The sequence below is a fragment of the Podarcis muralis genome, chromosome 5, assembly GCF_964188315.1.
Source record: "Podarcis muralis chromosome 5, rPodMur119.hap1.1, whole genome shotgun sequence".
NCBI classification, from domain to species: Eukaryota; Metazoa; Chordata; class Lepidosauria; order Squamata; family Lacertidae; genus Podarcis; species Podarcis muralis.
Genome location: NC_135659.1, coordinates 64799576 through 64812818, shown reverse-complemented (window position 1 = coordinate 64812818; position 13243 = coordinate 64799576). Strand labels below are relative to the sequence as shown.

Genomic DNA, 13243 nt, shown 5'->3' with positions numbered 1-13243 from the left:
ATAGGAATTCGTTCATCCCCCCCCCCCCAAATATATAGTTCGGCCCCTCACAAGGTCTGAGGGACAGTGGACCAGCCCCCTGCTGAAAAAGTTTGCTGACCCCTGGTTGGCAGCCTGATCTGGCCCACAGGTTCTCCAACACTAGTCCAAAATGAACAGATTCATGTATTGATCTGAAATATGCTAAGTTGGTTCCCAGATGTGCTCTGTTCACAAGTCAAAAGGTCCCCCTTTTACAAAATGGTTTTCATGATAGTGCAAACCCCCCCTGGCCATGTTCCCTCTTTGTAGGCTGCTCCCTTGCAAAGCTCAAAGCAGAGTTCGCAGTTGGCCTGGGCTTTGCCCTCTGATCTTTATGACTATGATTAATAATAATAATAATAAATTTACTGCCCTATACCCGCAGGTCTCAGGGCAGTTCACAGGATAAAAACACAAAATATATAATTAAAATAAAAACAAAAACAACCCAATAACCCCTGTCCCAACACATTTTAAAAGGGCATTGAATGTCAACCAACCAAAGTGGAACATTATTGCCTGGTGCCTAAAGGCATATAATGAAGGTGTCAGGCGAACCTCCCTGCACAGCAGCTTGGCTTGGATCAGGATGCTAAGCCTGATCACCTAGATTGTCTGCAATGCTTGTGAAAATGTCAAGATAATATTGGGCTATACTGGATGAATTCCTCTGCTCTTTCCCAGAAAGCAGTCTTAGCAGCCCAGAACGCTGAACAAGGGATTCTGCTGGAATCCAGCCCCATGGAATTGGACTCAACTCGCCTCTCCACTGGTGATTCACTATTGCCATCATTCCACAAAAAAAGGCATTTAATGCTTCTGCTACTCTCTGAGCCTACACTAATGCATCTAAATTACAAGGAGGTCAGTGTCGGGAGTTGAAGTCATGCTTCCTTCTTTTGGGGACAGTGACTTATTTAGTAGCACTGAGTTTCTGCCCCACCCAAGTGCAATGAACCTGCATCAACACCATTCCTTCAGCAGTTTAATTCACATCTGGAATTGGGACCCTGAAGATGTTGTTGGATTCCCACTCCCATCACCCACAGCCAGAATGGCCAACAATCACTGATGATGGGGGCTGCAGTATGACAACATCTAGAGGACCATGGGTTCCCTACCCCTGTATTATAGTTGCCCCACTACTAGTCATGGGGCAACACACTCCACAGTGTCTGCAAACATGAGTTGATCAAGGCAAGAGTTGTTATTTTACTACACAGGCACAGCTCAGATCATCATATCAGAAATGAAGCAGTCCCAGGTGCAAACATAATTTGGAAAATCTTTAAGCACCCACACTATTTTTAAGACACATACGTAATGTAGCTTCCAGTGCAGCAAGTTCAGCACAGTTACACAGCTGAAAATGCCAGAAGTGTGCCTGGAGAATGCAGGTGCCTTTCCCTCTTGGAGACACTTGTGCTCATCATAGAAAGTCCACCTTTGCATGTCGCACAAGCTGCCGCTTCATCCTACCATGTTCCCTGGTCATTGGTGTGAACCAGAGAGGGACCACTAGATAGAAGCATTATATGGGGTGGCCACATGTCCTTCTAGAAAACGAGGTCCGGAATGCACCATGAACCCCTCCCTTGTTCTCTTATAATGGCAATGGTGCTCACCTAAGAGGTGCTGGAATTGAGTCCTGGTAAGTTCCAGCTGAAAAAAGCCCTGTGTCCTTCTTTACAGAAGATCAATGTCTATGTGAAAGGCTGGCAGAAGGCCTCTATTTGAGGATGTTCTCTATTTGAGGGACTGTCTGATCAAAGTCCTGTTGAAAGACCGAGAACTCTAAGAAGAGAGAGCAGCAGAGGTCTTGATGATGCCCATCAACATTTAGCACCCAGACAGAAGCCCCAGCAAGAACATGGGTCACCATGTCTCTATGATGAGGTGTATTTTATTTGAATTTAAATTATAGTAATTATTTCTAAATGTGCACCTATGAATTAACATGTAAACACTATGCAAATCTTTGTATTGTTCTGTCCTCTTTTTTGGACATCTTAAGTGCAATGCACCGGTTTCAAGGAAAACAAGAAGTGCTCTTATGATGCTTTTCACTAAAATGCTTTTACTCTACATCATCTCATGCATTCTTTTAACACTGGGTGTTCTTACAAATAATGAGGAAATGGGAATTCTTACTGGTGGCATTAAAATGCTCTGCTTCGTTTCAAGGGCTTTTAACTGCTCTGCTAGGCATACACCCTCTGATAATTATTAAGCCAAAAATCTGTGCTTTTCACTGAGCAGTTTTCATCATTCAAGGAGACTGCAACCAAAGACACACCACCCTATACAACTCAAACCAGAACGTCAAAGAGCAGATAAATTGTGACAACCTCCCTTCCCTCTCTTTCTTTTTTGGTAAAGCAATGAGCTATACCAGTTGATGAAGACCAGAACAAACGTCATGGTATCCTGCCTTGCAGTGGCCACAACCTACTAACCAATGAAATAGCTGTGTGGCCAAAGAACTTGAACTGAGGAAAGCTTTCCTTCTAACCTATGTAGGCCTGCAAATAATGTGGAAGCAGAATGAAAACATTTGCCAGTAATAAATTGTGGCAAGTTTTGTTTTTAAATCTAATCTGGTAGTCTCAATTTCACAGTGTTAACTGCATGCTATGAAAATGTGCATATTTTTAAACTTTACTAGTTTTGTAAATAAAACTTGAAAATGTTTGTTTGTTTTATCATTTTAAAAAGTTAGTAATTTCAATGTCTTAGGCGTTACGAAAATGTGCACATAATTCCTCATTCCCATTGCCCTGCTCTCTGCTGTGGAACCACCCTCTTCTGAAATTATCTCTTCTTACAAATCTTTCACACCAATTTCAGCTTTTGCCCTCATTCCCCACATGCCTGTCACAGACCAAAGCCAACCCTCTGTCTTTCATTATATTTTAAGGCTACCTACCATTTCTGTATTCATGTACCTGAAACTATTATTAAGCCTAAAGTTGATTCACTTGGCACACACCTCCAAACCTGTCTCACCCGCATGTCTAACCTGCTTAGGCCCATGCTATACATTTTTTTGGGACAGAGGAACACGAATAGCAGGATTGGGTTCAGCTTGCAGTGACTAGCGGGCTTGAGAAGCATTACTTCCCTACTTTAAGGAAATCCTGCAGCTCTGAAATGCCTCTGGCTTCAAAGTTGGGAAGAGTCTGGAGCTGTTAGCAGAGTCGATTGTATAAGGTATGCCTCTCAACCAAGTGCCCAATGATGCTTTGATCCTCTTCCATTCTCGCCCCAAAACCAACACTACACTTCCTGCTTCAGTCAGTCAATTCTCATGTAAAGTTGTTTGCAAGTGTCAGACACACCAAATCGGAACATCTTACACCAACATGGGGATGCTAGTTACAGGTAGGTAGCCGTGTTGGTCTGCCGTAGTTGAAACAAAATAAAAAAAATCCTTCCAGTAGCACTTTAGAAGCCAACTAAGTTTGTTACTGGTATGAGCTTTCGTGTGCATGCACACTTCTTCAGATATGGGGATGCTGATGATCTCTATTATGCTGGCTGCTGCAGTGCTAATATACACACACACACAAACACACACACAAACACACACACACACACGTTCAGTGTGGTGAGTGTGGCACCACTGAAATTAAGAAGTAAAGCATCAGCCAGCCCTTTGCTCTAGTTGGCACCTTATGGGTTGAAGTGCTTCCTCATTGAAGAGAATCAATGTGGTGTAGTGGTTAGCATAAGCCACTAGGACCTGGGCGACCAGGATTCAAGTCCTACCTTACAGGGCTGTTGTGAGAATAAAATGGGGAGAAGGAGAACCATGTTGCCACCTTCAGCTCCTTAGAGGGAAAGGGTGAGGTATAGATTTTAATAATAATAATGCACTGAAAATGATAAAAGAAGCTGTGACTGGAAGGTTGTGGTTCCTTCCCAAAGCAGAAGGTAGCAGGAAAGGAACCATATTTCTAATCTAAGTCTTATTTCATGCCAAATGAAATGTAAAAAAGAGAGAAAGGTTTCCCATCACTGAGTTTGTAAACATTTTTTTATAAAACGATTTTACCAATACAGATACATACAATGCTTAGCCAAACCATGACCAAGCACAAACACACGGATCTGTCTTATGGTTGCAGGTTGTTGTTGTTGTTAAAGAAGAGAGACCTTGATGATGATCCTGGGTTCAGATGGACCACTAAGCCAGTTCTTGACATAGTTGCTGCTATCGTGTGCTTTTTAGCCTGGTGAGGAGCTATGTGAGTGTGAGCTCCTTTGCAGGAGCCAGTATAACATGCCAGCATAACTCTGGCTTACAACAATGGGCAAACCACTTCAAAATCCATGATTATTTTACCCATATTACAGAAAGTGGAGCTGTGTCAGAGAGAATGTGGATTATTGTGCCAGCCTTGCAAAGTAATCCAGTGTTATTATACTAATTCTGCTTGAAGGAGAAGAGAGAGAAGTGCAGTGTGTAAAAGCCCTGAAGTGTAATCCAGTATTATTATTATTTTAAATTCTGGTGTGGTTTTTTTAAAAAAGGGTAATGTAGTGCAGTTGATTGTATTAACTGGACAATTAATTAAAGGCTGGAAGGGCTGAGGGGAAGGAGGAAAAGAACTGAGAGTTTCAGCTGTGAATGGAAAGGCATCATCTGGATGTCAGATAGACTCATGGATGGACAGCATGTCTAACTGTTGAGAAACAAGAAAGATGATAGACCTGAAATGGTACATGTTTCTCAGAGGCCAGGTCTACCCAGGTCTCAACGCTGTTCAGTCACCAGATCTACCAGAAATAGTAGACATGCTGTGGTGCTAGTTATGACTGATTGTTTATAGCGTTGAACTGAAAAAAATTCCGCTGGCATCCATGCTTTAGTCTCTTCTCCTTTGTTATCTATTATTACACTAGGACCTTCTATCTGGATTCCTTTTTATGCTGTAAAATTATGCCTGTATTTAGGAATTGTTGCTTTGCACGTGTATAATTCTACCACATTTCTAATTTCAGCAACCATGGGGAATAGAAACATGACAAAGCTGTTTGGATTAAGCACAGGTGTCGCATGTGCATTATTTCAAAGGGTTAACTTTTATTCTAGAACATCACATTGTCTCTATCCAACATTATAGAGACCAACATGCACCCAGTGGCGTAGTGTGGGTTGTCAGCACCCAGGGCAAGGCAAGTAAATTGCACCCCCTAACCCGTGGATTTGCGCCCCCTAACCCTAACCCCCAGATTTGCGCCCGGTGCGGCCGGCACCCCCTGCACCCCCCACGCTACGCCACTGCATGCACCTGATGAAGTGGCCTCTGGCCCATGAATGTTTATACTTCAAAATATTTGTTAGTCTTTAAGATGCTCCAAGAACTAATACTGTTATTGTAAACCATGGATGTCACTTTAATCCAAACCACCATAGCTCTGAAAAATTCCTTGGATTTCTCTTTAAAAAGAAAGAAACTCTGGCTACTCAGGAATTAAGTTTCTTTTCACTTCAAAGTACAGGAAAGTTATGATACAAACCACAAGTCTGCAAGAGTACAATAAATAAAAGTTTGCTGAAAAATAACCTGCAGTCCCATACAAAAGGTTATTGATTGTACAGTGAAATATGACCCTTGATTTCACAATTCCAAGTGTTGCACACGCACACACATTTGAACACAAAAATACTTCAAATTCTCAAGCTAACCTTAAGAGATTCTGTTAATATTTAACAAGCATTATTCCAGGCCAAGGTTGAGGTTTGTTTGATGGGTCCCGTCCCCCCCGCAATGGGAACAGTTAAACTTGGCTCCATTAAAACATTGTGGGCTGTGCCAAGGAAGGCTGTTCACCGCATATTGAGTGCTTTTATTTGTTTTATTAATTTAGACTACCTTTCTTCCATGATGAAACTCAATCCCAACAGTCTGGAAGTGCCAAAGAAAGAAAGAAAGAAAGAAAGAAAGAAAGAAAGAAAGAAAGAGCCACCCAGCAACAACAGAGCAAGTGATCACCATGAAAAGCTTAAAAAAAAATAATTGGGTTTTAGGTAATTCAACTGAAAAGTATGATCCCTGGCACTGAGCTGCTCTCTAGGGACCACTGAGAAATACACCTCCTTCATCATTTGGTCATTTCCTCATGGATATGTCTTGTAAGCCCTTTGTCACCTTCATATTTTAGAGAGTGCTGTGGAATAAAGAGTCAGCAGTAGTAGCAGGAGCAGCCTTACCCTTACATTTATCTGACTCATCAAGGGTCACTTTCACAACACAGGGCGACTTAAAACCAGCTTTTCAAGCTTGGAGAATGTAAATCATGAGCAATTCAATGCATCAACCATCCGCTGTGGGACAAGTCTAATAGCAATACTGAAAAGCTACGTGATGGATGTTCGGGAGTAGAATACACCTTGGACCGGGATAAGACAAGACCCTCGTTGTCACATATGTACCATCAGAGGCATTCTCTGCATCCCCTCTTTCTGTGGAAGTATGGTGGCTGTGTAAAAGAGGCAGGGCCCATTCTGTCATGGACCAAGACAGCTGAATCTTCCCCTTGTCCAAATGTTGCCTGCCTGGCTCCATCTCCATCTGCCATTTTGGTGGGCAGTGATACATATTTATTCCATTGTGTCTTTGGGATGTCTTTTGAACTGGATGTCTTGTTTTACTATTATTGAGAGAGTGTAACGTTCACTGCTGAATGAAGTTTCAGAGGCAATATTCACAGCTGCTTTGGGCCATTTTGTAAAGGAAAATGAGACAGAAATCAACAAAACAAACACGTGGCCCGCAAACGTAAGTGTCAAGACGGGCCTAAAGACACCTTGCTGTTCCATGTAACTGTGGCATACAACCCAAGGCATGCACTCAAGGATGCTAGGCCACAATTCTTGGATCACACATAGTTTCACTGGTGCCACTGAAACCCATCTTTTTGGTTGCTTCTAATGTTTGGCCATCACTACGCTAAAGGGGAAGAGCCAAAGTATCATGGGTGGTAGAACACATGCCCTGCGTGCAGAAAACCTCACTCAGCTAGAGCTGGGAATGTTCCCTCCCTGAAACACAGAAGAACTGCTAGTCATGGAAGGCAATACTGAACTAGGCAGACCCATGAGGCCCCCTGCTTCCAGATTCTTAATGCAAGTAACTGGGAGGAGAAACAAGATGGCAGCATTAATCAAACCCTCCAGCTTTTAGTTAAGTTTTTATGGTTTTAGCTCCATTGTTTTTAATGTTTCTAAATGTTTTATGGCTTAGGCTTATTGCAGCATCATTCTTCCCATCTTATTTTACTTAATTGTAATGCAAGTAACTACCTTCTCTTATTTCTTTTTGGAAAAAGAATCTGGCAAGTTCCAATCTAGTTTTTATATCATTGCTTCCTCTTACATATACTCTTCCTCCTTCAATTGGAGCAAAGTGGTAGAAGGAGAAACTCTGGATATGCAGAAAGTGGGACAAGGGGTTGTTCTTAATTTTGTTATTTATACCTAGGGTATTCTTCAACAGAAAGGCTCAAAGGCAAAAAAGTTTAAAATGAAATTATAAAAACAGTCCCATTTTCAAGCTTTATTAAAAACAATATTAAAAGGGCACAAAAGTGACAGTGAAAAGCCCCAAGTAAATTTTCAAACGACTAGCAGGATGTTGCTGTTGCTTCTATAAAAAAAAGAGAGCAGATTTAAATAATAATCAATGTGTCAGCAGGTTTCACCTAACCTGATTTACAGAGCAGAGGTTGGCACTGTGGGGGGTGGGACAGGCATAGGAGATGGCAGAGCACAGATGAGTCAAACTGATATGCACAAGGGGACCCAAGAGAAGCAGACTGGCCCTGTGCAAATCTGCAGCTACAGATGCTGGCCAAGACATGCTCCGGCAAACATTGCTTAGAACACAATTCATTTCTCACAAAAATATGAAAAAAAAAGCTTCCTGGATGCTTCACTCTGCATGTGTGAGACAGGTGAGAGACTTGGCAGACGCAAGACACATGCCAAGTTCAATACAGGGCGTGGCAAGGAAGTTTTAGTTTTACAGGGGGTTATTTTCAAAGCAAAGGAATATGGATGGGCTTCTATCCAATGATGGGTGTACACAGTTCTTAAGCCAGTTCAAATATTGACTCATACCTACATCCATGGCAGCTGGACAAACCCTCATTCCTTTCTGAGACAGAATTGCACAGCTCTCAATGTCTGTCTAAAGGAAGGGCTTGGAGCTTTGAAAGCTTCAAATTTATACATGGCTGGAGACATGGGCTTGGGCTCACGTACTTCATTTTTTAGGCTCACTTATCCCTTTAACCCAATGCTGAAGAGCCTAACTGCACATTACATAAAAATGCATGAAATGAAGCTACGTGGCCATTCTTTGTAAACAAAAGCATCTTCTGGAAGGGTGAGTTTGAGGACAGATGCATCAAATATGTCTCTGTGGGATTTCCCCTTCCTTTCGCCACTATTTTAATCTTTGTGGTGTTCGAGATACATGCTCACAAGAATAGCATCTGCCTGAAACCAATGTGAACTGGTCCATTAGAGTGAATGGGGCACTGCTCCACCAACCTCAGTTTGCTCTCAGCCAGTGCTCACTTGCAGGCCTTCTTACTTACAGCCAACCCAGGCGGTGGCACTGCCTGACAGCACCATCTGCTTACAGCTTATCCATACTTCCACTGTCACTTTTCCTCACGGAAACCCACTCTTTACCACAAAGTTGGAACAAATCAGGTTTTCTGTGGATTGCCATTTGGTCTGATTTATTGCTAAAGAGCGAGTTTTCCAAGGGAAAGCAGTGGGGCACAGGTCTTATTATTTATTTGTGTAGCTTATTTACTACAGCTGCAATCCTAAACACACTTACCAGTGACTGAACACAGTGACTTTTGAGTAAACATGCATAGAATTACACTACAGTTCCCCTGGGACAGTCACCCTCTTTCACCCTAACCTATCCCACAAGATAAAAATGCAGGGTTTGGCATATGGAGAAAGGGAGGCATTGTCATTCCTCCTGAGCAAAGCCAGTCTTAGTCTTTTCTGCTGCCCAGGATGAATAGTCTCATGCCCGCCACACTTGTCCTCCTCACCGAAACACTTGGTTGGCCACCTTGTCTTCTGGCAACGGTGGTGGAAAAGTGTTTTCAAATTACGCTGGGCGTGCACATTACACATAAGCTTCCTAGTTAATTGAGGATGATGTCCTCTTTGCCTTCAAGCAACCACACTAGGATAATTTTATGTTACCTCATCAGCACGGGAGCTGCTGGAGTGTTTCTCATCACTCCCATATCTCTGGGCCCAATGGGAGGAGGCTGCTATTTTGTTCCACACCAGGGTGAATAGGTCAGAAATGTTCTCAGCTCACATCTTTCCCAGAGTGAGATAAATTGAGCTTCAAGGGCAAACAATGTATATTAAAATATACATAATGAAGCCCCAGCATTTTTTATTTTATTTTTAAAGTGGAAAGTAGCCTGGGGAAACGGTTTGAGTAAAGTAGCAGCAAGCTTAGCTGCTTCCTACCACTCATCTTCCTGTTCAAAACCCCCCATTTGCTTTCCTACCTTTATCGAAACATATCTAGATCCCTCCCAGGTAGTGGGGAGCAGTATAGTTGGGCAGGGAGCTTTTGGGTAGAGAAATGGACAGCAGGGCAGGAGCTAAGCACTCCTTCCCTCTGCCACTCCTGTAGGCAAAACTGGATCATTTCCTGGCTGTTTTTCTTTGCTTTTTTAAAATGAAGATTTGTTATATGCACTTGCCTGCAGATTTCACTGTTGGGGGAAGATGCATACCACCTTTTCAGGGTTCCACAGGAAGCCCAGAAAGAACAAATGGTTCTTGTCATCCCCACCTTTGCATTGATGTGTGACCCTGAAGCTTCCCACCCAACTAGCTAAAGACTGCAGGAAGCGGGAAAGGAATTGTGTTGATGCAGTTTAGAGCTCAGAGACTGCCCCCCCAAATCAAAACAATTAGTCAAACCTATGTGATTCAAAATCCAGTGGTCTTCTACCAAAAAAATAGGTCGCCTAATTTCTTTATCACTTTAACTTCAAGTGTCTGTAGTCAAAGTGTAAGTTCTGATGTAGCAAACATGGATCTATTTCATGACAATGCTTGTAAGGGAAACAGTTGTGGTTTCTCTCCACAACAGTGTAAACAAGTGGGCAGTCCCCAAGTGAAATGCATGCATGAATTCACCCCAAAATGTATGCAGAAATATTTCCATTTCATTCAGCAGCATTATGTGAGGCATCCTCAGAGTTCATTCTTTTATTTCCTAAATGACACCTGAGCCATGATATTCCCTCCCACTTAATGATGCCTTTGGAGCCATCTGTTCAACGTCACTGACTTCTAATAATGCCCTCCCATGCCATTTCTCTAGTCAGCACCACTTCTTGGTATTGCAGTTATTCAATGGACAATTCAGTTAAAGAAACACAAGAAGGAACAGAATCCAGCTGAACACATGTCTGTCTGGTAGGCATTAGGAACTGGAAGTGAACATTCAAGGCATCCTGTCTTCATATCACAAAACACACGACTTGTTGACTTGCAGCTGGATGTGCAAACTGACTCCATGGAAAAGCATTATGGCTGTCCAACTGGGGGCGTTTGATCTTTGCCAGGCCTTTCACACATGCTGCAGTTATCAAGTGATGGACATGCATTTGGGATCCACCAGCTCTTAGTAGAGATTGCCTTTGCACTGGATTAAGAGCAATTCTGGATAACAATTCCAGAGAAATGCCGCTCCCACTACTTCAAGAGGCCCATATGTGATGCAGGATATCAGGTTTGTTTTTAGCAGAGCACAGCTGAAGATGACACTGGCAAATCACATAATGAAAAACAGGTGTGGAATTCTGCTTAGTATGTGTGCCTCTCTGCATGGAGATAAGCACTGCATAGAGCATAAGAAATTCAAAATTGCATGTGAAGCCACCCCAATTTAGCTTAGGATTCATTTCCCCCCAGACATGAACTTTCCAAAATCATGGGAATCTCCTCTAGTCTAGAAGAAATTATACAGGCAGCTAGTATCTTGTTATTTTAGCCAACTCCCGAAGGAGTTTATGCTGGTTTTCCTTTACCTAGTCATTTATGGAATATTAATTGAGCAAATCTTAAAATAGTTATAAAACAATAAAACTATTTCCAAGATTTGCTCAGTCTTAGAGTCTGTATTTTTGCGTTTAATCTTGTTTTTCGAGTCTGAATCATTGGTACTTTATGCCATTTTATTTTATCAACAGCTTCTGGCTGGCAAACAGTTGATAAATCTGATACACACACGTACACACAAAATTATCTGATCCATTTTGGCCTTCTGTCTATAACTGCAAAGCCACACAGGCACAGACTTTCTTATCATAAACATGCTATTTGCCTACCAGTTTTAAAAACTGGTGTTATCAGGATAATATGCAGAAGTGGTGCTTTCCCAGCCTCTTCTCTTGTACTTGCTGTAGTCAGCAGAACTGAAGAGAAGGGTGGGAGAAGGGACTGCTTGAGCAAAAGGGCAGGAGGCTTTGCAGCAGCTGGAAACTCTCTTGCTGTCTCTGAGCTTTTAGAATGTCAACAGTTAATGGGTCTCATCTTAGAGGGGCAAGGGGAATTAATGGGTCTCATCTTAGGCCACATTCTCACCATGCATTTAAAGCACTGTGATACTACATTAATTAGTCAGGGTTTCCCCCGAAGAATTCTGGAAGCTGTGGTTTCTTAAAGGTGCTGAGAGTTCTTAGACCCTACACCTCTCACAGAGCTACAGTTCACAGAGTGATTTCACTCCTCCTAGGGAGCTCTGGAAATTGTAGCTCTGGGAGGAGAATAGGGGCCTCCTAACAACTCTCAATCTGGACGCGGGTGGCGCTGTGGGTAAAAGCCTCAGTGCCTAGGGCTTGCCGATCGAAAGGTCGGCGGTTCGAATCCCCGTGGCAGGGTGCGCTCCCGTTGCTCGGTCCCAGCGCCTGCCAACCTAGCAGTTCAAAAGCACCCCCGGGTGCAAGTAGATAAATAGGGACCGCTTACTGGCGGGAAGGTAAACGGCGTTTCCGTGTGCTGCGCTGGCTCGCCAGATGCAGCTTTGTCACGCTGGCCACGTGACCCGGAAGTGTCTCCGGACAGCGCTGGCCCCCGGCCTCTTGAGTGAGATGGGCGCACAACCCTAGAGTCTGTCAAGACTGGCCCGTACGGGCAGGGGTACCTTTACCTTTACCTTTAACAACTCTCAACACCCTTAAACTACAGTTCCTAGAATTCTTTGGGTGAAGCCATGAATATTTAAAACAGTATCATAGTGCTTTAAAGTGTGGTATTAATGTGGTCTTTGAAGACAAGTGGAATTAATGGGTCTCAGAGGGATAAGTCACTCAAGAATTAAATGGTCTCCAGCACTCACTAACCCTTTCTGATACCCACGTCTGTCTGGTTGGTTAGCTAAAGAGGGAAATGAGACTAAAATTTCACTAGGAAAATGCATTTGTTGGTCTGCTCCCTCCAACAGCCAACTTAACTATAGCAAACTTAGTACCACACAGCATTTCTGCTTGATTTATCTTAAATATTTGTCTCTGAAATAAGATACTGTATGCTATTTCCAGCTTCTTCTTGTTGTCATGGTTCCAGAAGCAGCAAATCTAATGCTGGTGCCCAACACAAATTAAATGAGTACAATACAAACCAAGGAACCCCTGGGATTGTGTTCCCAAAAGTATTGTTAAAAAGAGCAAATGAAGTGGAACAGCCAATTAATCACGTAGGCTGTGCAGTTTGCATATTAAAAAAATATAGCATTCAGCATAAAGGAACTATAATGTCAAGACCTGTATAAATTATGAAAATTAAGAAAAAATGGGGGGGGGGGTTTCAAAAGGGAAAGCACACCAAATTCTGCACCCAGTGCCAAGTTCTGAATTTACATTTGCACTGGAGAAGAATCATAGAATCCATATAGTCCATAAAGTTTCTCCATGCCACACTTGGATAAAAGTAAACTTCAGAGAGTAGCACTCTTACTCCTTAGGAAACATCCAGCATATGCACTGCATGATCATTACTCAAATTGAGGGATGACTACAGTTCTTAAATTGTATTCATGGAGTCGTGGAGGATTGTAATGGTGTTCAGCAGAACATACATATAATCCTCCTTCAGACCTTCCCACTCAACGCGAGAAGGTCAAAGTTGAAGGAGGTGGTGGGACTGTCTCCACAG

At 42.7% G+C, this 13243-nt stretch overlaps 1 protein-coding gene across 1 annotated transcript in view; it reads right to left on the bottom strand.

Annotated features, from left to right (window-relative positions):
- Positions 1–13243, bottom strand: part of C5H6orf132 (chromosome 5 C6orf132 homolog) — a 42930-nt gene that overhangs the window by 12497 nt on the left and 17190 nt on the right. The gene's annotated exons all lie outside the window — the stretch shown is intronic.